This window comes from Notechis scutatus, chromosome Z (genome assembly GCF_049901735.1).
Source record: "Notechis scutatus isolate UNSWTSFEM ecotype Mainland chromosome Z, rNotScu1.2, whole genome shotgun sequence".
Classification (NCBI taxonomy): domain Eukaryota; kingdom Metazoa; phylum Chordata; class Lepidosauria; order Squamata; family Elapidae; genus Notechis; species Notechis scutatus.
In genome coordinates, this window is record NC_142025.1 from 126,813,789 (window position 1) to 126,837,596 (window position 23,808).

The following is a 23,808-nucleotide window of genomic DNA, read 5'->3' on the forward strand; positions in this document are numbered from 1 at the left end:
TTGTACAGGTGTTTCTGAGAAACCAGAAATTCTTCTTCTCCTTCAGATTTCACATATGGAGGAAATGTCAGCATTCCATTCTGGGATACACAAACTGGAGTAATAACCATCTTCATCGACAAATGTTATTGTAAGGGATGTGCATAAGTGCACCATTGTGCCTACTGTCCTGTCCTATTGTCCTCATTTATTCGTACCTATTTCCTGTATTCTTACTCATGTTTATACTTATATCTATTATCTTGTAAGTGATTGACAAATCAAATAAATAAATCAAATAAATAAATAAATAAACAATTCTTGGCTTAAATAAACACTAAGAGGAGCATGTTTAAATACTTGAATGGGAGGCCATCGCAAAATAATCTGTGTTGTAGTTTCATCTGGGAGGTAAAATTGGCAAAATGAATGGATCTCATTGTAAGCTGTAAAGAGGAAGTTGGTCAATTGGCAATTCATTTACAATTGGCAATTCATTTTGCCAATTTTTCTCAATTGGTAGAAATCTAGTCTACCACAATTTCTCTATTCCTGAACCTCAAATATGCCTTCACTTTCATAGACACACATATATTATTAAAGTAGCTTTTTTTTCAAGGTGGATCTTTACCTTTCAGGCATTTAAGACAACTTTTTCCAGGGAACATGTTTGTTCAAATCCATTCAAGACCATTTATGATAATGTGATCCAATTCTTGATAGGTCAGTTGAATTCCATTCTTGGTAAGAGCTGCTAAGCATCTGTCCAGATTTATTTATAAAATTTAGGGTTTTTTCTCTATGTAACTGATTCAGTTGGCAGTCAGAGATTTTCTATTGCTGGGGTTCAAGGCCATACTGCATAAAATGCTTCATGTGCTTTTACTGAATTTATTTTACATGCTAATGGTTATTTCTCAACATCATATTGCTTCATTTTTAAATAAATGCTTAATCACTTTCCTACAGAGAAGATGGAGTTAAATTATTACCTATCCATTCATCCAGATAGCTACTGGAATATGGTCTACATTTATCTGTAAATATATAAAATAGCCCAAACTGCTATGGATTTGAGTTTATGTTTAATTATACTGAGTAACAGTTCCTAGACCAATAAGGCATAACTTTTATCATGTCCTACTCAAGAGAATTTAAAAATGGACATATATATTTGAGACAGATGTAATCATGATGTGTTTCTTTCTTTCTAAGTATCCTCTCAATTCTTAGGATTCAAGTTTAAATTTGTGATAACTGTGGCTATATTCCACAAACTTGCAAAAGCTGATGCATGGCAACTCTGAAGCTCCAAAATGGCTTCAGCCAGGTCAGCTTCAGGGTTGACATTATGTCTATAGACAAGATGATAGTACTTTAATGAAAGACTTTGACAGTTCAAATAAATACAGCTCATTAATGAATAAAACAAACCTGTCAAAACCTTGCTTCCTTGCTTGTGTATTTATTTATTCTCATTTATTTTAATTGGGAGCAGATGGGGTAGAACACGTGTGTGTGTGTGTGTGTGTGTGTGTGTGTGTGTGTGTGTGTGTGTGTGTAAAACATGATATAACAGGTGGGGAAGTAACTACGGTGGCACAAACTTTGATTCCTTTATGGTTGATCGCTTTGTGCCAGGTTCGCATCACCAGATAAACATTACCTCATTGACCTGTGTTGCTGGATTTTATTTATGTGGGACACTGGAATGTGACACTAACATTTCACAGTATCATCATTCCCTGTAAGAGGAATTAGAGTAAAATATTCTGTGGAATTTGAGGTTCTATGGTACAGGTAATCTTTCAATTAGGCCCACAATTGAGCCCAACTTCTGTTGTTAAGTGAGCGTAGTCCCATTTTACCACCTTTCTTGCCACAGTTGTTAAGTGAATCACTGCAGTTAATAAGTTAGTAACCCGGTTGTTAAATGAATCTGGCTTCCCCATTGACTTTGTTTGTCGAACAATTGCAAAAGGTGATCACATGACCTTAGGACACAGAAATTATCATAAGTATGAAGCCAAGAATCTGAATTTTTATCACCTGATCATGGGGGTGCTAAAAAGGTTGTAACTGTGAAAAATAGTCATAAGTCACTTTTTTCAGTGCCATTGTAACATTGAACAGTCACTAAAGGATGACCTCTATTAGGTTTGATGGAATCAATTTTATCACTCACTAGCCTAGAGGTAGCATTAAAATTTTATACCTATTGCTATCATTTGGAGGCAGAATATTCTATATTGTTATCTCATTCATATTAAGTTTCACTGGCTGCTGCAATCTTTTATCTGTATAATTTGATGTCATTATATGCTAGTCTCTAAGGATTTAGAATAACAGAATTGGAAGGTACCTTGGAGTACTTACCTAGTCCAACCCTGTGATCAAGCAGAGAACCTATACCATTTCAGACAAATGACTGTCCGGTATCTTCTTAACTCCAATGATGGAACTTCCACAATTTCTGAAAGCAAGCTGTTCCACTGATTAATTATTCTCACTTTCAGGAAACTTCTCTTCAGTTCTAGGTTGCTTCTCTCCTTGCTTAGCTTCTTGTCTTGCTTCCAGGTGCTTTGGAGAATAGGTTGACCTCCACTTCCTTGTGGCAGCCCCTCAAATATTGGAAGTGCTATCATGTCATTCCCAATCCTTCCTTTTACCCATTTCCTGCAACTGTTCTTCATATGTTTTAGCCTCCAGTCCCTTTATCATCTTTTTTTTCTCTGCACTCTTTCTAGAGTCTCAACATCTTTTTTTAGATTGTGGCGACCAAAATTGGTTTAAATATTCCAAGTGTGGTCTTACCAAGAAGCAGTATTAACTTGATTTTGATTTTTTCCTTTGTTTGTTTCCTTCCAGGTTATTCACAATTCCTCTTAATTTTTCTCAGTTTCTGGTATTTTCAGGAAACCAATGAAGGGTAATGCATTTTCCTGCTAAAGTTAGAAAGAACTCAAGAAAGTTAAACCTTCAAATAATCAAGAGAGAAATTGAAGCATGTTTGTTTTGTTTTCAGCCATTCCTTTCAGCAACATTTGTCGCTCCAGAATTAAACTTGATTCCTGTTCACTAATAAGGGCTCCTAATATGCCCTAACTTGAAATGCATGATGGGTGGCAAATAAATTTGATAAATGAATAAACTTGTCTGTAAAATCATCAGCTGAAAGCATTTTTATTGTTAACCAGTAGACATGAACTAAAAATAAACCTATTCATGATTTTCTTTGAAACTTCATCTTTTCAACATTTTGACACAACCCTATGGACATACCTTGTTCCACAAGGTATAAATGATGGGGTTAAGCAGGGGAGTGACCACAACATATAAGACTGCAATTTTTTTGTCCCGATCCAATATTGTGTTTGACTGGGGGAGAATGTATATGGAGATGATGGTGCCATGGAACAAAGTGACCACAATAAGGTGAGAGCCACAGTTGAAGAAAGCCTTACGCCATCCTGCAGCTGAGTGCATTCGGAAAACTGAATACAGGATGCAAGTATAGGAACATAAGATAACTGAAAAGGGTATCAGAATAATAAATGTTGCTAGACCATTTAGTATAACTTTGATGCGTTTGATGTCACCACATGCAAGATCTAGCAGAAATTGCAGCTCACAGACAAAGTGGTTAATGTGATTGGGACCACAGGAACGGGAGACGGGAGATACAAACAACATTGACCATTGAGAAGAGACAACCTGTGATCCAGCAGGATCTGGCAAGCAGATATTGCCACTTCCTGTCCATAGCAGAGGCATATCTCAAGGGATTGCAGATGGCCAAATAGCGATCATAAACCATGACACCTAATAGCAAACATTCAGTACTACCCATACACAAAGCACTGCATCCTTGCAACATGCAACGTGTTACAGATATTATTCCGCTTTCTGCCATGAGATGAGCTAATAACTGGAGAGAACTGCTAGTGACATACAAAATCTCCATGCCTGCAAGATGGCTGAGACAGAATTTATTTATTTATTTTATTTGCTTTGTCAATTGCTTACAAGATAATAGGTATAAGAAAAAACATTGTTATGAATACATGGATACATATAAGAAAAATAAAAGAAACAATAGGACAGGGATGGTAGGCACGTTGGTGCACTTATGCATACCCCCTACAGACCTCTTAGGAAAGGTGTGAGGTCAATAGTAGAAAGTCTAAAGTTAAAGTTTTTGGGGTTTGGGGAAGAAATCACAGAGTCAGGTAGAGTATTCCAGACATTGACCATTCTGTTGCTGAAGTCGTATTTTCTGCAGTCAAGTTTGGTGTGATTAACCTTGAGTTTGTATCTATTGTTTTCTCTTGTATTGTTATGGTTGAAGCTGAAGTATTCATTGACAGGTAGGACATTACAATGTATGATTTTATATACTATACTTAGATCAGACCGAAGGCGGCATAATTCTAGGTTTTCTAGGTCTAGAATTTCAAGTCTGGTGGCATAAGGTATTTTGCAATGAGTAGACGAGTAGAGAACTCTTCTTGTGAAATATTTCTGGACTTTCTCAACTGTGTTAATATCAGATACATAATGTGGGTTCCAGACTGATGAGCTGTATTAAAGTATTGGTCTAGCAAATGTTTTGTATGCTCTAGTTAGTAGTGTAATATTACCAGAGAAAAAGCTACATAAGATAAGGTTAACAACTCTTAATGCCTTTTTGTCTATGTAGTTACAGTGGGCCCTAGCACTTAGATCATTAGAGATGAGTACTCCAAGATCCTTGACAGAGTTTGGATCATCGCCATTGACTATTCAGCCTGTATTCTATTCTATTCTATTCTATTCTATTCTATTCTATTCTATTCTATTCTATTCTGTTCTATTCTATTCTATTCTATTCTATTCTATTCTATTCTATTCTATTCATTTTATTTTCTGATTTTTTTGCCAATATGCAAGACAGAGCATTTATTTGTTGAGATTTGAAGTTGCCATTTGTTTGACCACTCTGATACATAGTCAAAGTCTTTTTGAAGGGTAGCAGAATTATCTGTGATGTTGAATAGCTTTCCATCATCAGCGAAGAGAACGCAGTTGCTCTTAATATGCCCACAGAGGTCATTTATGAAGAGAGTTGGTCCTAGAACACTGCCTTGGGGGACACCACTGTTGACAGGTACAGAATTTGATAGGACACTCCCAATTTTGACTATTTGTTGTCTGTTTGACAGGAATGCTTCTATCCAGTTATGCAGTTGTCCAGAGATACCATAAGATTTTAGTTTTAGGAGTAGTTTGTCATGTACCACTGAATCAAAGGTTTTACAGAAGTCTATGTAGATTGTGTCTATTGTTTTGCCCTGATCGAGTTGTGTAGTCCATACGTTTTTGCAGTGTAAGAGTTGCAGATTGCAGGATAGTTTTTTTTCTGAAACCAAATTGTTTATTAGAGAGTAGGTTGTTTGTTTCTAAGTGGAGGATGATGGATTGGTTAATAATTGATTCCATGACTTTACAGGTGACGCAGCATAAAGAGATTGGTCTGTAATTTTCAACTAGGCTGGGGTCTAGTTGAGAAGTACATGGGAGTGTGCAGTTGGGCATCAATCCATACCAATACAATGAACAGGATGTTACCCAAAACTGTCAGCAAGTAAATGATCAAGAAGATCACAAAGAGCAGGATCTGTTCCTTTCGGTGATGGGTGAGTCCTGAGAGGATTAATTTTGTTTCAGTGGTCATATTTTCAGGTTCTATCTTTGCATCCTGCCTAGAAAATTGAGGCACAAAAACACACTGACAGAGAGGATAGAGGAGAGATGAGATGAGACAAGAGGAGAGGAGAGAAGAAAAGAGGAGAGGAGAGAGACAGACAGAAAGACAGAGAACTACAGTATATCTACTCCAATATAATAAAATCTTAGCTCATTCATTCATAATCTTTAATACATCATCATAAAAATACTGGTCATATATTTGTAAGCAGAATGTATATTGTTGGATGAAAAGTTCTTTCTCCTTAAGGAAACTTTATCATCCACATCATCTTCAAAGTTTCCTGAGAACCCAGAAACATGTGTTCCTCCCCAGCCTTACACATCAGTTTGCAACTCTCAGAAACTTTTCAGAATTGACTCACATTATAAAATGAAGTTCAATGTTAATTTTTGCCACATTTTAACATGAATATTATCTGGAAAATATCAATAGTGCTTAGATTTATATACTGCTTTATTGTGCTTTACAGCCCTCTCTAAGTGGTATACAGAGTCAACATATTGCCCCCAACAATTTTGGGTCCTCATTTTACCACTTCAGAAAGGATAAAAAGCTGAGTCAACCTTGAGCCTGGTGAGATTTGAACTGTTAAATTGCAGGCAGCCAACAGTCAGCAGAAGTAGTCTGCAATACTGCACTCTAACCACTGCATCATCAAGGTTCATTATACATAGCTAATACACTGCGCCACCAAGGCTCATCAGACGTGGCTAATAAAAAGCAGGTATATTGATATAAATACAAAAAGTGGGCTAGGTAGAGCAATAGTCTTCCCTATAATGATGTATGGGTGTGAGAGTTGGATGCTACGAACAGTTGATGAAAGAAGAATTAATGTCTTGAATTACTGTACTAGTGTAAATTATTGCATATACCATGGACAGTCAGAGCAAACAAAAGAGAAGTGTTGAATGATGTAAAACTAGCCACTTCACTAGAAGCCAAAATCACAAGGCTGCGTCTGTTTTATTTTGTCCAAATCATGAGTGCAAATTCATTGGATAAGTCAGTGATGCTAGGAAGGGTTAGTGGAAAAAGAAAAAAGGATAAGCAAAGAACCTCAAAACTCATAACAGAGAAAAACATCCATCAACTGAAATAAGCTGTGCTTAGCAGGGTAGCATAGAGAGCACTTGCCTATAAAGTCACCAAGACTTGGACAGGATTGAATGGGTTAAAACAACAACATGTATTTGTTTCCCACTTTTATTATTTTTACAAATAATTTAAGGTGCTAGACATAGCCATCACACCTTGGTCTCATCTTTGGACCTGGTTTCATGTAGATCTCACAAACTAAGTATTATCCAGCTTTTTGAGATCTTGCAAGGCAATTGGCTGATCCTTCATCCATAAACATTTACAAGTAATAAATTAGAAAAATTACCTCTGTGCTTTCCCCAGACATTCATCATCAGTCAGCAAACTCTGCTTCTTCCTACTAGTTTCAGATAAGGTGCTAAGTTCTAAGTAGATGTTCATTTGATTTCCAGGGCATGATGCTGAAATATAGTGATTTATACTGACATCAATAAACCCTAAAAATGCTACCTGAGCCAATACAACGAGCTTCATTGAGCAAATAAATAAACAACCTAGAAAAAGGCAGTGGCAAAACACATCCAAAGTGTTGTCATGAATTGCATTACATCAGTAGGCACTGAACATAATTTGAAGGTGACTTTACTTTTGTGAAGCTTTTATTCCTCAGTTACCTTGCCATCTGTTGCAGAGGTGGGATACAAAAGGGTTAACTACCGGTTCGGGATTTACGAGCTTCCCTGCCCACTGTGTGCCACCACCTGTAAATCATCATAAATCATTATTAGCACGTCATCAGCACACTGCCTGCCTAGAAGCAGCCTTTGAAACAGCCCTCTTTTCTTGTTTTTTTAATTGCAGCTGTGCCTCATTCAGAAGCTGAAGTTGAAAAATCAGGAAATAAAGATCAGGTAAGAGCCCAGGTGGGTGGGTGGACAAAAACATCAGGAGACATAGAACCGGTTCTATGTCTGCTGCTCTTCAGAGCTACCGGTTCTACAGAGGTGGACAGAACTGGTAGAAACCCACCCCTAATCTGTTGATAAATAAAACTTTAAATCTTTCTGTGGTGATAAGCAAAGCACTACCTGAATCCACCTAGAAACTATTTAATATCTGAAAGGAATGGAACAGCAGATTGGCCTCTTTTGCAAGTTAATAGATGGAAATAACTCCATGAGAATTGGTTCACTCCCTTCTGTACATCATTACCACTGTTTTTCTCCTTCCTTAAATCTCAGAGGCATATGTGAAAATAGTCTCAAAAGATAAGGTTAACATGATAAAATTGTTCCAGCAACTCCAGATTTGGATCTGGTGTCTCTACCTGAGCAGGAGAAGGCCTCATGCTTGATCCCTTTTTCCTTAAATTGTGATGTTGTCTCCAAAACTATCATTCCAAGATGGCTTCGTGCAGAACAATGGTCATTGACTACTTCAATCTTGTTTCTGTTCATGAGAAAATAGTTCCCTTGTCATGAGAAATGCTGGCTTTCCAACTCCATTTTAAATTAAAGTATCCTAGAAAGCTGCACTAAGCAATCAACTGCCAGAACCTACCAGTTATTCAACAAAGACTTTGGCAAAGTTTAAGACTCAAGAAAAATCTAGGAAAATTTTCTAAAGTAAACTTCTCTAACTGGGCATTCTGCAGATGTATTTTTTGTCAAAGTTATTACAGGGATTATGTTGTGTTTTAATGTATTTAATTTATTTTTTATTTGATGTTCATGTTTCATCTTGCTTTTTCATGATTTTATGCGTTAGTATCTTCTGTGTGGAAGTGGACAGTAAATATCTTAAACAAATAAACAGGTAAAAGGATCTTCTGTGTCCTGAGTGAACTATTAATATCCTAAACAAATAAACAAACATTTCTGCCAGCTGCAGAAACTGATGGATGGAGTATTTAAATTTGAGATGGGATTTAACTAAGAATTGTTCTGCTTCTAGTTTCAAACACCCACAGGTGCATACATAGTTGCTATAGTGATTAGTGGTTTCCTCAAGGTTACAATGATAACAGTCAAGGAATGAAAATCAAACCAGAGTCTCTGAAAAGAGCTTGCCTAAATGTTCGGTTTTAATAAGAATCAAAAATCCAGTCCAAGGTTTTGAGAGCCAAGTCAGGATGATCATCCAGTCTAGAAATCAGAACACTTCAAGCAGAATCTAAACACCACACAAGATCCAGAGATCAGACAGTTGCTTTCAACAAGGGATCAGGGCTTCCTCTTAAATCAGACTTCAGCCAGCTGTCACTGTGATTCTTGGTTTTGTGTTTCCCAAGGTTGACATTCCACAGGTCCTGCTGAAGTAGCTTCTATGCGGTCAGAGTCATCATCTGGTTTCTAGGGCAAGGGGGAAGGGAGAAAATAAATTGGTTATACAGATGCAACTTGCATGTGGTAAACATTATGAGTACCTGGTCAATTCACAGCTTCAAGTGTTAAACTTCATTGTGCTTGTTAAGATAGCCTGAAACTTTTTTATATTTGTGTAGGGGAGTTCTACAATTTCTTACTCTGTTGTTCTATTAAAGTCTTGTTTTCCCTCCAAATGAATACATGGAGATGTGCAGTAGAACTTCCTGGAAAGCTAAAATGTTCTGACATTATTTGGCCTTGTTTAGAGTCCTGAAGTCAAACTTATATCCATCAATTTCCTTGTGTGGAATTTATTCCTATGTAGAATTCTCAAGTGGTAAATACTCCTAATTTTGGTATATAAATGTATGGGTTTCAGTCAATATCATCCTCCCCAATATATTGTTATCATCGTCAGTCTCTCTCCCATTGGAATATAAGTCTACCCATATGAACATTGTGAGAATTATTTTGATCTATAATAGAATTACAGAGCGGTGATTCAAGGACATAGTTGTTTAATTAGTAGTTTTATGTAAGTACTAAGTAAGCAATTCATGGAAAGAAAAGAGGGCAACCAGCAGCAAGCTTGGTAGTCTTAGTTACAGCGGCAATGGAATTGCCGTTAGAAGAGCCAGGACCAGTTAGGAACAAATCATCATGGAGATGATTCATCTTTGTGGCCATATAAATGGGGGGAGGGGAGGAATTATTCAACTATCCATTAATCTTCCTATTCTACTCAACTTTTTCCATTAATTTGCCTGGCTAAGAAATTATAAGTGGTCTTCTTCCAGCCATGATGGAAGAAAAGCATGGAAATTCTTTCAGTATTTCTATCAATTCTAATGTGACTATTTTTATGTTTTAACATTGTCATCTTCATCTTTGGTTTAAAGTTGACACAACTCTAACAATCCTGCAATAACAATAAATAAAGCAAGTTGGCTTTCTACATTGCAAGCCTCCTACTTAAAAAATCATCTACTTTTGTGTTCTCAGTTAAAGAAAATGCCAATGGGATGAGTTAATATTGTGAAGAATTGAAAAGAAAATTAAAGAAATCCCTGTAGATTAAATCCAGTCTTTATTATTCTTGGAGATTAAGCCAGATAATGATTTAAAGACAAGCATTGAAAGAGAATGAACAAGCAGTTAAATGATGCAGGTTTGATTGAGCGATCTCCCATATAATGTAATTTTTGAAAACTCTGGTAAAAATTATATCCAAGTAATTTAGCAAATTAAATATATTGACATTGGACATAGTTTGTATTCTTAAGATTGGTAGAAATTCCAGTTCAGAAATGGGATATAGGGAAGATTTTCTGGAGAGCTATTATTGGCATAAGGAAATATTTGCCTCCCTTAGGCTATAAAGACAGGACTAAATGAGATATTGTTTTATCTAACCACCAAGTTGATGGTAGAAGGAAGGGTCACCACTTATTTGCAAGTACTTATTTTGGCTGGCAATATTACAGTAGATCCACCCTGGTCCTTACTAAGATCAAAATTGTTACTATATCAAAAAGTATTCAAATTTCAATTAAGGGTCTCATTTGGCAGGAGATTCCCTTTTAAATTCTTCTTCTTCTTCTTCTTCTTCTTCTTCTTCTTCTTCTTCTTCTTCTTCTTCTTCTTCTTCTTCTTCTTCTTCTTCTTCTTCTTCTTCTTCTGCTTCTGCTTCTGCTTCTGCTTCTGCTTCTGCTTCTTCTGCTTCTTCTGCTTCTTCTGCTTCTTCTGCTTCTTCTGCTTCTGCTTTTGCTTCTGCTTCTTCTGCTTCTGCTTCTGCTTCTTCCCCTTCCCCTTTTTCTTCCTCATTCAAAATGTTTTAATTTACATATTCTACCTTGAGATAAACCAAAGTTTAAATAACTTTTGACTTTCTCTGTTCTCAATTGCAAATGAAAGACCAGTTTTCCGTAAGTTGCATCCACCAGATGTATGGAGTTATACTTCTATATTGCTCCTTCTGATTGCAGATTATAAAAGTTATAATAGAATAGCAACAGCACTTATACTTACATACCACTTTATAGTTCTTTAGAGAACTCTCTAAGTGGTTTACAGAGTCAGCATATATCCCCCAACAATCTGGGTCCTCATTTTACCCACCTTGAAAGGATGGAAGACTGAGTCAACCTTGAGCCTGGTGAGATTCGATCTGCCAAATTGCAGGAAGCCAGCAGGCAGCAGAAGTAGCTTGCAGTACTGCCACTGCACCACCACATTTCTTCCTTCCTTCCTTCCTTCCTTCCTTCCTTCCTTCCTTCCTTCCTTCCTTCCTTCCTTCCTTCCTTCTTTCTTTCTTTCTTTCTTTCTTTCTTTCTTTCTTTCTTTCTTTCTTTCTTTCTTTCTTTCTTTCTTTCTTTCTTTCTTTCTTTCTTTCTTTTTAGAGTGCCACTTGTCCAGATATCACTTGATATTGATCAAGGGGAATATATTTTGTTCAAAGGTTTCAGGATATTTTCATGCCTTTTTAAAACAAAAAACAAAAAAAGAAAACAGCACACAAATCAGTTATCTTTTTAAAAAGTGATTCCATTCTGTCCGTCTAATAATCCTTTGCTCATAACTATTTTCTTCCATTCAATCTAATGCTCTGCTTTAACTAATAGCAAAGCCAGGAATTCTTATACTGTGCTGTATCTCTGGCTATACAGTTTTCTTTGTACTTCATGAGTTAATTTTAACCGAGGTTCATTTTGGATAGGCTTTGATCCCTCAAATAGTTTTGTGGGATGTGACAGCTGTCATCCAAGAAATGTCAAGAGTACAGGGAAGGGAAGATTAAGAGTGATATAATAAGAGAAAATTTCACTAACTAATGGTTGGTTTTTGTTTTTGTTTTGTCCAGGCAGAAGCTGATAATGGAGGTTGAAAACTTCACTATGGTGTCAAAATTTGTCTTAGTAGGACTCACTAACGACCGTAAGACCCAGATTTTGCTTTTTGTGGTCATCCTCATTTTCTATCTATTTATTCTTGTGGGAAACTTTGTGATCATCATACTGGTGTTAGCTGACTCCAAGCTTCACACACCTATGTGACACACTTCACACACTTCTTCTTGACTCACCTCTCCAGTCTGGAGATCTGTTATGTCTCCAGCACTGTGCCCCAGATGCTGGCTCATCTCTTCTCTGGAAATGGAACCATTTCCTTCATCGCCATACAACTCAGATGTACATTGCTTTGTCCTTAGGTAGTACCGAAGGACTTCTCTTGGGGGTCATGGCCTATGATCGCTATTTGGCCATCTGTCATCCTTTCATGTATACTGTTGCCATGAACAAGTGGCGCCAAATGCAACTCACCATAGCTTCATGGGTTGGTGGCTTTCTCCTGTCTGTGATGAATGTGGGCTGTACAATACGCCTCCCCTTTTGTGGCCCCAATCGCATCAACCATTTCACAGAAAACTACAATGATCTAATACATATCGATTGTACAGAAGACAATGTTGAAAAAGCACTACGCAATCTAAAACCATCGCTATCTATTGGACCAGACGGAATTTTATTTGGACTATTTATTTGGAATCTTATTTGGACTAGAAGACAGCATTGTCAATGATGACATCACAACTGTCCGAAATATCATCAGAGATTACCAAGCATCAACCATCTCCGGCGATGAAATACTTGACATTTCCCGCATTGACCGAGAGCTCAAAAATAGAGACGGTTCTGTGGCCCCACGCTTGTGCAGGATCATTTGCAAAAATGAATCAAGCAAACGTAAACTCATTTACACTATAAACTCACTCGCCAAAACCAACACCAACCACAAAAACCTCCGTTGCCGCCCTGACTTAACCATACAGCAACGTGCCCGCTCCCGTGCACTCCGATCGAACTCAAAACCCGTCTAGACAATGGAGAGAAGGACCTGTACATTGACTACCATGCTGACTGCATCAAAAGTAAGACACGCAACCCAATACCCAACTTTACCCTCAACCACTACCCTACCTCAACCACCTACCACCACCCACCATCACCCAAAACTACCCACCACCCACCATCACCCAAGACTAGGCACGACCCCAACTACCTCAATCCCAACTGCTGCCGGACTTAAATGCAAACTACTCAATGCAAGAAGCCTCGTGAATAAAATACCTGAATTTCTCATCCTCTTAAATATGGCTAACTTCGACATTATATTTGTCTGTGAAACATGGCTCAATGCATCTCTCCCGACTCCATTACCACAGTAAGAGACTATCATGTTTACCGATCAGATCGTGAAAATCGTCGAGGAGGTGGTGTTGCTATATTCTATAAAAATCCTTACATCTAAAAAAATATCCAAGTTACCCAGGAGCTTGCCCTTCCTGAAACCATCATCTGTGAACTATCCTTAAATATCACAATTCGATTCTTACTATGTTACAGAGCACCTGATTATGACATCGAACATATGTAAACAAGTTAAATACACTACTAACATGGGCTACATCCTGCCCATACCCTTTTATCTTTCTTGGAGATTTCAATCTACCTCATATTGACTGGACCTTAAATAATTGTACAACTGAAATCATACACACAACCTTCTTCAATGCTATTACAAATCTAGGTCTTGAACAACTAGTAACCAACAACACTAGACTGAACAACTGCCTCGATCTCATCTTCTCCAATAGTTTGAATTTAATTTACCGGGAATACAAACCAAAGAACCCTTTTCCAGTAGTGATCACAATATGATTGACTTTTGCCTCAACATACGTCCACACAAAAATCACCACAACGATGTCATCCCTAGTTGTAACTTCAAAAAAGGCAACTATGATCTTATAGATAACCATCTCTCATCCTCGATTGGCAATCTCTATTCACTGGATGCAATACTGTTGAAGACCATTACAACATATTTTTACTTGAAGTCAAAAGAGTCATCAAACTATATGTTCCAACAACAACTCCAAAAACAAAACAAAAAGCAGATTACCCATATCAATAAGGAAACTTCAATCCAAAAAGAGATCACTCTGGCGGAAAAACAAATCTGGTCACGTTGCTAATTTCAAAAACCGATACAAAAATTTATGCCACCAGATAAAGACCGAATGCACCAATTACCACATTAAACAAGAGGAAAACCTTCTAAGCACCAATTCCACCTGTGCTTTTACAATTTTGTAAACAACAAACTAAAAGACTCAAGGTCCATCCCTCCCTTGATAGGACCTGATGGTAAAGACTGCAGCTGACGACACCATTAAAGCCAACATCTTTAACACATTCTTCGGCTCAGTGTTTGTAAAGCAGTAATGGATCATGCCCAATGTTTCCTAGCCGCCACAGACAACAATAATGATCTAATACATATCGATTTTACAGTAGACAACGTTGAAAAAGCACTACGCAACCTAAAACCATCACTATCTATTGGACCGGATGGAATATGTGCCTACTTCTTAAGAAAACTATCCTTGCCATCCTTATGCTCAGGACCGTCACCTGTAAAGTCATGGAATCAATTATTAACCAATCCATCATCCTCCATTTAGAGACAAACAACCTACTCTCCAATAAACAATTTGGTTTCAGAAAAAAACTATCCTGTAATCTGCAACTCTTACACTGCAAAAACATATGGACTACTCAACTCGACCAGGGCAAAGCAATAGACGCAATCTACATAGACTTCTGCAAAGCCTTTGATTCAGTGGTACACGACAAACTACTCCTAAAAATAAAATCTTATGGTATCTCTGGACAACTGAATAACTGGATAGAAGCATTCCTGTCAAACAGACAACAAATGGTCAAAATTGGGAACGCCCTATCAAATCCAGTACCTGTCAATAGTGGTGTTCCCCAAGGCAGTGTTCTAGGACCAACTCTCTTCATAATCTACATAAACGACCTTTGTGATCATATCAAGAGCAATTGCGTTCTCTTCGCTGATGATGTAAAGCTGTTCAATACCACAGACAATACTACTACCCTTCAAAAAGATCTAGACTATGTATCTGAATGGTCTAACATATGGCAACTCCAAATCTCAACAAATAAATGCTCTGTCTTACATATTGGTAAAAAAAATCAGAAAATAAAATACAAGCTGAATAGTCAAGATCTTGTTGATGACCCAAGCTCTGTAAAGGACCTGGGAATACTCACCTCTAATGATCTAAGTGCTAGAGCTCACTGCAACTACATAGCCAAAAAGGCATTAAGAGTTGTTAACCTAATCCTACGTTGCTTTTTCTCTGGTAATATCTCACTACTAACCAGAGCATACAAAACATTTGCTAGACCAATACTCGAATACAGTTCATCAGTCTGGAATCCTTATCACGTATGTGATATTAACACAATTGAGAAAGTCCAGAAGTATTTCACAAGAAGAGTTCTCCACTCTTCTACCCGTTATAGAATACCTTACGCCACCAGACTCGAAATTCTAAAACTAGAAAACCTCGAATTACGCCGTCTTTGGTCCGACTTAAGCATGGTATATAAAATCATACATTGCAATGTCCTACCTGTCAATGAATACTTCAGCTTTAACCATAACAACACAAGAGCACACAACAGATACAAACTCAAAGTAAACCGCACCAAACTTGATTGCAGGAAATACGACTTCAGCAATAGAGTGGTCAATGTCTGGAATACTCTACCCGACTCTGTAGTCTCTTCCCCAAACCCCAAAAACTTTAACCTTAGACTGTCTACTATTGACCTCACCCCTTTCCTAAGAGGTCTGTAGGGCGTGCATAAAGCGCACCAACGTGCCTACCGTCCCTGTCCTATTGTTTCTCTTATTCTTTTATTTTTCTTATATGTACCCATTTCATATATTCACAACTATGTATACACTTGTACTTATTATCTTGTAAACAATTGACAAATCAAATAAATAAAATAAAATAAATAAATAAATAAATTTATGGAGGAACCTGAGACAGAAGAAAATCAACACGGTTTAAGTAATGGAGCTATTTGGGCCCAAATTTCCTTTCTGCATTTATTTTAGATGCACTTTCTGCTTTTCTTTGGGTGTAAGGAGCAGGAAATGAGGACATGAATTGCAGTTAGGCATTACCAAAAAGGGTTGTTCAATTCATTAGCAATGGGGACCAACCTTACCCCACTAATTTTATACCTATAATACATTTTCAGAAAATATATCCACATCTTCAACAAAAATAACTCCTTTGAAAACACTATTCTACATGCGCATTGGCTCTAGACATGTTCAAATATTTTAAACTAAGTTTTGACTATAAAAGTTTGGATGTGTACATAAAAGCTACCCGACTTCTTCCACACAAGCAACAAAATTGTTGCTGATTTAATGAGAATCTTCTCATTAAAACTAAAATTATTATTAAAGCAGCAGCAGCAGCAGTAGCAGAAGCTCTTAAGAAGAGTAGAGGGGAGAAGAGTATGCTTGTATGAAACAATTTTAAAAAGTGGACCATGGACATAACTATCAAGCACAGAACTTTAAGCAAGCGACACAGCCTATCCATTTAAGTGTAAAATTTCACACTTTTTTGGAACATCTGATTCATGCTATTGTGATAGTAAACTTCACAACAACATGGGAAATTCCAGCAGTTGAAGCTTTCTGAACCGTCCAAAGGCTTAAAGATTTAATGTTGCTCCCCCTCCCCTTTATTTCCGAAATATCTGCATCAGCTTCATGCATGTGTATTTCACTTCTTGCTTGAGTACATACTAAGGAAATTATTGGCTCTCTTTTGCATGACACACATTCCATGTGAGCACAAAATATTATTGTTTGTATAATTAAAATCACATACAATTAGGACCCAAGGAATGTTAATATTAATAAGAGTATCCACGAGATACTCTAAGGCAGCGGTGTCAAACTCAAGGCTCACAGACCGGATCCAGCCCATGGGGTGATTTGATCTGGCTCACAGGACCACCCTGGAAACAGTGAAGGACCAGCCTGTGGCTCTGCCAGCAAAAATGGAGTTCAGGGGGACCATGTGCAGCCCTCTGGGCTCCATTTTAGCTGGCAGAGAGCTGCAGGAAGCAATACCAACTGAAAATGGATCCTATGGGTTCCATCTGGGCCACCACAGTTCCCCCAGACACGAGTGACATCCAACTGGCCATGCCTACCCTGGCCACACACATCCAGAGGTCAAACACAATCCTGATGTGGCCCTTAATGAAATAGAATTTGACATCCCTGCTTTAATAGTAGAAAATGACATTTTAGGAGACAATGCTTTATCATTTTAATAGAAAAATATCAATCCCATAGACATGGCATTCTGACATGGAGAATGCAAAATAGCCTTCATATTAATATTCTGAAATTTTAAAAGCTGTTTCGGATTGTCAACTGCCATGTTAAGGGTTAAACCACCTAATCTACAGCATCAACCTGGATTTTATGAAGCATCTGAACATCTGGATATTTGTATAAATGTATGGAAAAATTCAGTTATCTTTTCTTCATCAGTGACACATGGAGCACATTAAAATGAAACTTTTAAAATACTGTTTTACTTTTTGCAAATTGAAAAGCAAGATCTTATCTCATGGAAGGGCAGCTGCTGATAAGTCTGTGTAGTAGGTGTTTTTTCAGCTTCAATTTCCTTCTTCATTTTTGCTCAGTCATGACAATGAGACAAACATCCTAAACATGACCTTTTTAAGAGATGGTGGCATTAGAAATTATTGTGTCACCTGTACATTTTGAAATTAATGACAGAGATACTTCTCAGCTCCCTAAATGTCTGGTTAGCTTTTTCAAAAGCCAGATTAAATGTTTCATCATCAAATATGCTATATAATATATTTTCAAATGTTTGAATAGGGGGGAGACTGAAATTTAGGGAGGGAAAAACCCTCTGCTTTTCCAATAGGATGGATTTCTTTTTGAATTGAATTGCAAATGGACCTTTTTGGGCGGATTGGTGGCTTGTTCAGTGGCTTCCATGTTACTTGTCATTTCATATCAACAAACAGGTAAAATGGCTTTCTAGAAAATGATTACCCAGTAGTAGAATTCTTATGGAACTTAGTGGCAAGTAAAATACAAAGAGAAGGAACCTTAAACTATGCATCACTTGCAAGGCAATAATGTTGCTGTTGTTCCTATAGGTTTGTCAAGATTGGAAAATGTGGAGAGACCTGGCCCATAGAATTGCCAAGTGTTGGACATAACTGAATGGTTATCTATTGGACCAGATGGAATATGTGCCTACTTCTTAAAAAAGTTATCCACTACCATAGCAGAACTTCTAAACATAATCTTTGAAAAATCTTTCAGGACCAGCTCCTTGCCTAACCTATGGTCACAAGCCATGGTCATCCCCATCTTCAAAAAGGGAGACCCCAGCCTAGTTGAAAATTACAGACCAATCTCCTTATGCTGCATCACCTGTAAAGTCATGGAATCAATTATTAATCAATCAATTAACCTCCACTTAGAGACAAACAACCTACTCTCTAATAAACAATTTGGTTTCAGAAAAAAACTATCCTGTAATCTGCAACTCTTACACTGCAAAAACATATGGACTACACAACTCGATCAGGGCAAAGCAACAGACACAATCTACATAGACTAAAGCCTTTGATTCGGTGGTACACGACAAACTACTCCTAAAACTAAAATCTTATGGTATCTCTGGACAACTGCATAACTGGATAGAAGCATTCCTGTCAAACAGACAGCAAATGGTCAAAATTGGGAGTGTCCTATCAAATTCTGTACCTGTCAACAGTGGTTTTCCCCCAAAAGTGGTTTTCTAGGACCAACTCTCTTCATACTCTACATAAATGACATCTGTGATCACATTAAGAGCAACTGTGTTCTCTTTGCTGATGATGTAAAGCTGTTCAATACTACAGACAATACTGCTACCCTTCAAGAAGATCTTGACTATGTATCAAAATGGTCAAACAAATGGCAACTTCAAATCTCAACAAATAAATGCTCTGTCTTACATATTGACAAATAAAATACGAGCTGAATAGTCAAGACCTTGTTGATAATCCAAACTCTGTCAAGGACCTTGGAATACTCATCTCTAATGATCTAAGTGACAGAGCCCACTGTAACTACATAGCCCAAAAGGCATGAAGAGTTGTTAACCTAATCCTATGTAGCTTTTTCTCTGGTAATATCACACTACTAACTAGAGCATACAAAACATTTGCTAGACCAATACTCAAATACAGCTCATCAGTCTGGAACCCACATTGCGTATCTGATATTAGCGCAGTTGAGAAAGTCCAGAAATATTTTACAAGAAGAGTTCTCCACTCCTCTACTTGTTGTAGAATACCTTATGCCACCAGACTTGAAATTCTAGGCCTAGGAAACCTTGAATTATGCCGTCTTCGGTCTGATCTAAGTATGGTAAAAATCATACATTCCAATGACTTACCTGTCAATGAATACTTCAGCTTCAACCATAACAACACAAGAGCACACAATAGATACAAACTCAAGGTTATCCTCACCAAATTTGATTGCAGGAAATACAACTTCAGCAACAGAGTGGTTAATGTCTGGAATACTCTACCTGACTCTGTGGTTTCTTCCTCAAACCCCAAAAAATTTAACCTTAGACTGTCTACTATTGACCTCACCCCTTTCCTAAGAGGTCTGTAGGAGGCGTGCATAAGTGCACCAACGTGCCTACCATGCCTGTCCTATTGTTTCTTTTATTTTTCTTATATGTACCCATTTCATGTATTTATAACTTTGTATATACTTATACCTATTATCTTGTAAGCGATTGACAAACCAAAATAAATAAAAAATAAAAAATAAAATAAACATCTCATGAAAATGGAAAAAAAATCATCTTAGTGTGATTGAACATTTAGTAATGGACATTTATTTTCCTTCCTATTTAGTCCACATTACCAGGACAATCATTCTAAATCATCATATTTGATTTAGGTAAATATAGTATCAGAAGCACAACATATGTCTGTATTCTCCTCTTAATTAATGTTATCAATTTTGAATTTCAAAAATTTTTCATCATCCATTTTTACTTGGAATCCAGCTCATGGCAACCCCAAAGATTTAACCCAAATTGATTAGGAGAAGATTTGTTTTCTTTAAACCCCATAACATTAATTAAGCAGTTTAAAGAGGGAGCAAAACATTTCTAATGATTTACTAAAGAGGATCAAAGGGAAATGAATAATTTCCATGAAGTTGGCCTCTAGTTGATAAAAGCTCCCCTTATATTAAAGAAGGAAAATAACATGTTCCCACTTCTCTTCAGTCCTGAATCATTGCTTCATAAAAGTAAAGTATGTTTCAAGTTGAACTCTGTTCCTGTGGATTTAACTGACACTGTTTTGTTGGCAATCAAAGACAATCTCTCTGCCTCTTCCTTCCCCTCCCCTCTCCTACCCTCCCTCCCTCTCTCTCTCTCTCTCATTTGCTCGCTCGCTTGCTCACTCTCGCTCTTGCTCTTGATCTCTTTCTTTTCATGATGTTTCTTTGACATCCTAGTCCAGCTATGACACCATTTCTATTAGATTACCAGGAAACTACATCTCATGTACAGCAGCAAAAAAAATTCCAAAAGCAAGTTGTGTGGAAATTGCTCATACAATTCCCAGTGAATGATCCCTATCTCAATATAAACAAATCTTATTATTTCAAAACTGAGATATTGTTGTATTCATGCATAATAGTAGGCTCTGTCAAATAGATCTTAGACATTTATGATCCGTAAAGGGTCATAAGACAATCTAAGGAGTGCATAAATAACAAGCTACTTAGTTTATAATATAAAGGAACTCTTCAAAATATATTGAGAATTTTGAAAGGACTGGTATGAGTTAGGAGTTTATAAGTTTCTATGTTATTGATAATTTTGAAGAGGATCCTGACTGCATGCTTTCCTAACGGACAAAGGACTTCTTACAAAGCTACTTAAAAACATACAGCATATTCATTCTGTGAAGGTTATAGATAAAGAAATCTAGTATGTCAAATCACCCCTTACTGTGCTTCCATCTGATGTTTTTATTTTTTTGCTAAAACTCATCTGTAGCCCTCCTACTGGTATTAGGCAGAAATTCCAGATAGCTATATGAATACCATTTAGACTTCTATACTGCTTCATAGTGTCTTTCAGCCCTCTCTAAAAGGGTTTACAGAGTCAGCATATTGCCCCCAATAATTTTGGATCCTCATTTTACCCACCATGGAAGGATGGAAGGCTGAGTCAACCTTGTGCCTATGGTATTTGAACTGCCAAATTGCAGGCAGCCAATATTCAGCCGAAGTAGACTACAGTACTATACTCTAACCACTGCACCATCCAGATTCTATTAATGCATTGATTTCTGTCTGGAAGATAAATTGTGTGGGAATCATTCCAACATTCAGGTTTCATAATTGCAATCCTGAGATAGGAGTTGATTCATTATCTAGGAAATACAGCACATTTTGATAATCCATTGATAATGTTTTGGTCCTGTTCTGAACTAATCAAAAGGTAGAATCCAGACAGTTGGATTGGAAATCAAGCATTCTCAGCTGATATTGAGTTATAGTGGATGTACAGATTGTTCTTCCTTTTCTCTATCTGTGTTTTGTATTTAAACTCATTGTCCAACAATTGCTCTGTAGGCAGAATTCCAGATTCTATTAATGCATTGATTTATGTCTGGAGGATAAATTGTATGTGATCATTCCAACATTCATGTTTCATAATGGCAATCCTTGATTCATTATCTGGGAAATAAGCATATTATGATAATCCATTGATAATGTCTTTGGTACTATCTGAACTAATCAAAAGCTAGAATCCAGATGCTGTGGTCACCTTGTTCTATGGAACTGTCATCTCTATATACATAGCTCCCCATTCCAGCTCATCTCCTGATAAGAACAAAAAGATTGCAATTCTGTATCTTGTGCTCACTCCCCTGCTTAACCCCATCATTTACACTTTGCGGAATAAGAATGTCCACAGAGCTGTAATCAAGGTGTTGAAAAGAAGGAACTTTGAAGGAAAACCATGAAGATTCTTAATCCTGTTGAATTCATCTCTTTTGACTCAAAGCCTCTTCCTGCCTCTTCCGTCATTATCAATATTTCACCAAAATGATCCAGCTGTTTATTTCTGAGAAGTTTCAGAAACATCAGACATGATTCTCAATTGACTGGAATGCAATTTAAATCTTATTCTTCTAGCTTTGTTCAAAGAAAGGCTTGCAACAAAAAGCTACAAAAGCTCAATCTTTTTCAATTACTGAAAGGGTACTGCAGAAAAGGAACTGCATAACCATTCATGCTCTGAAAAGGTAAGAAAAGTGGAACAACATTAAGAGAAATTTTCAGGCAAATGTTCTTAATTTGCTTGAAACTCACAATAAAATGACATAACGGTGCATAGATTGTACTTTTTTCATCATTCAATGCAATCTAATACTAATATAATGGTTTAAAACTGTAAGTCTACATTTATTCAACTACAGTAATGTTTGTACTGTTAATTTATGCAACCTAACATATGATAACAATGTTTTTTGTGAAAGAAATCCCTGGGAAATTCTAAATATGAGTTACAATAGAAGCAAGGAACCTATGTCTAAAATTTGGTAGATAGCCAAAAATTAGACAAAGAAGATGAGCTAGAATTATAACCAATTTCTTTTTCCCCCCCAAATTTTATAACATTTTATTAGATTATAGAATAAAATACAAAAGGAAATAGTAGGGCACAGTGGGAAGGGGAAAAAGAAACAAAAGTGAGGACGGGAGGGAGAAAAGACAAAAAATCAATTGATCTCTGGCTCCCTCTTTTGCAGTACAATAAAGCATTACCATCAAACCTTGACTTTTTACTTTTCCATAATAGTATAAACTAGCCATTTCTATTACAAGAAATGAATCAAGTCAAAATTTCATTTTTTCCCCCCACCTCAAGCAGAAAGTCCAGAAATGGTCTCTATATTGCAACAAAAGTGTTTCTATTCTTTACTTTGATCAAAATGGTGGAAATCTAAATGTCCTTCCATTTGTTTACATACAGTACTCTTGCCGTCAACCTATATAAGATCAGAGTATGATTGTGTTTTTTTATTTTATTTTTTATTTTTCTTTATTTCTTTTTTAAAAAAATACTTGATTTTGACTATATGCTGGACAAAGACCACTATATTTTAAAATGATATTTATTTTATATAAAAGCAAACTTATTAAAAGGATCTAACAAGTCAAGATACCAGTAACATTTGTACATACTGTAGTAAACCTAAAAAATAGTGGCCTATTATGTTTTGCAAAAAAAGGTTATTTATTCCCAAATTGAATTAAAGATAACTTTTCTGGTAGATCACGTAAAATAATTTATCTTTCTTTGTTTCAGATGACAGGAATTTTGGCAAGGAACAACTCTTGTATATAAATCTTTGGAAATGTGCTATGAACACTTAGACAAGAGATCAGAATGTTATTTGCATCTGCCAAGTTAATAATTTAATTGACAATATTGATATCTGTGACAAATGATTTTTTAATTTCAAAATCTACAATTAAAAGCTCTCAAATAATACTGAGAAAATGTTGTCTGGCTAGAATTTTCCTGGCTAGTATATTAACTAAAACTGGAATTCCATGACCCTTTAAAGAGCCAATTAAGCAACTCCTATTGCACTTCAACAACAGGGATTAACTAAA

General features: G+C 36.7%; 1 protein-coding gene and 2 pseudogenes across 1 annotated transcript in view; 2 read left to right on the top strand and 1 right to left on the bottom strand.

Annotated features, from left to right (window-relative positions):
- The window catches only part of LOC148129247 (vomeronasal type-2 receptor 26-like), a 723,059-nt gene that overhangs the window by 343,743 nt on the left and 355,508 nt on the right, over window positions 1-23,808 (top strand). The window lies entirely within an intron of this gene.
- Window positions 3,250-5,701, bottom strand: LOC113428186 (olfactory receptor 5P53-like; annotated as a pseudogene).
- Window positions 12,009-22,278, top strand: LOC113428975 (olfactory receptor 13D1-like; annotated as a pseudogene).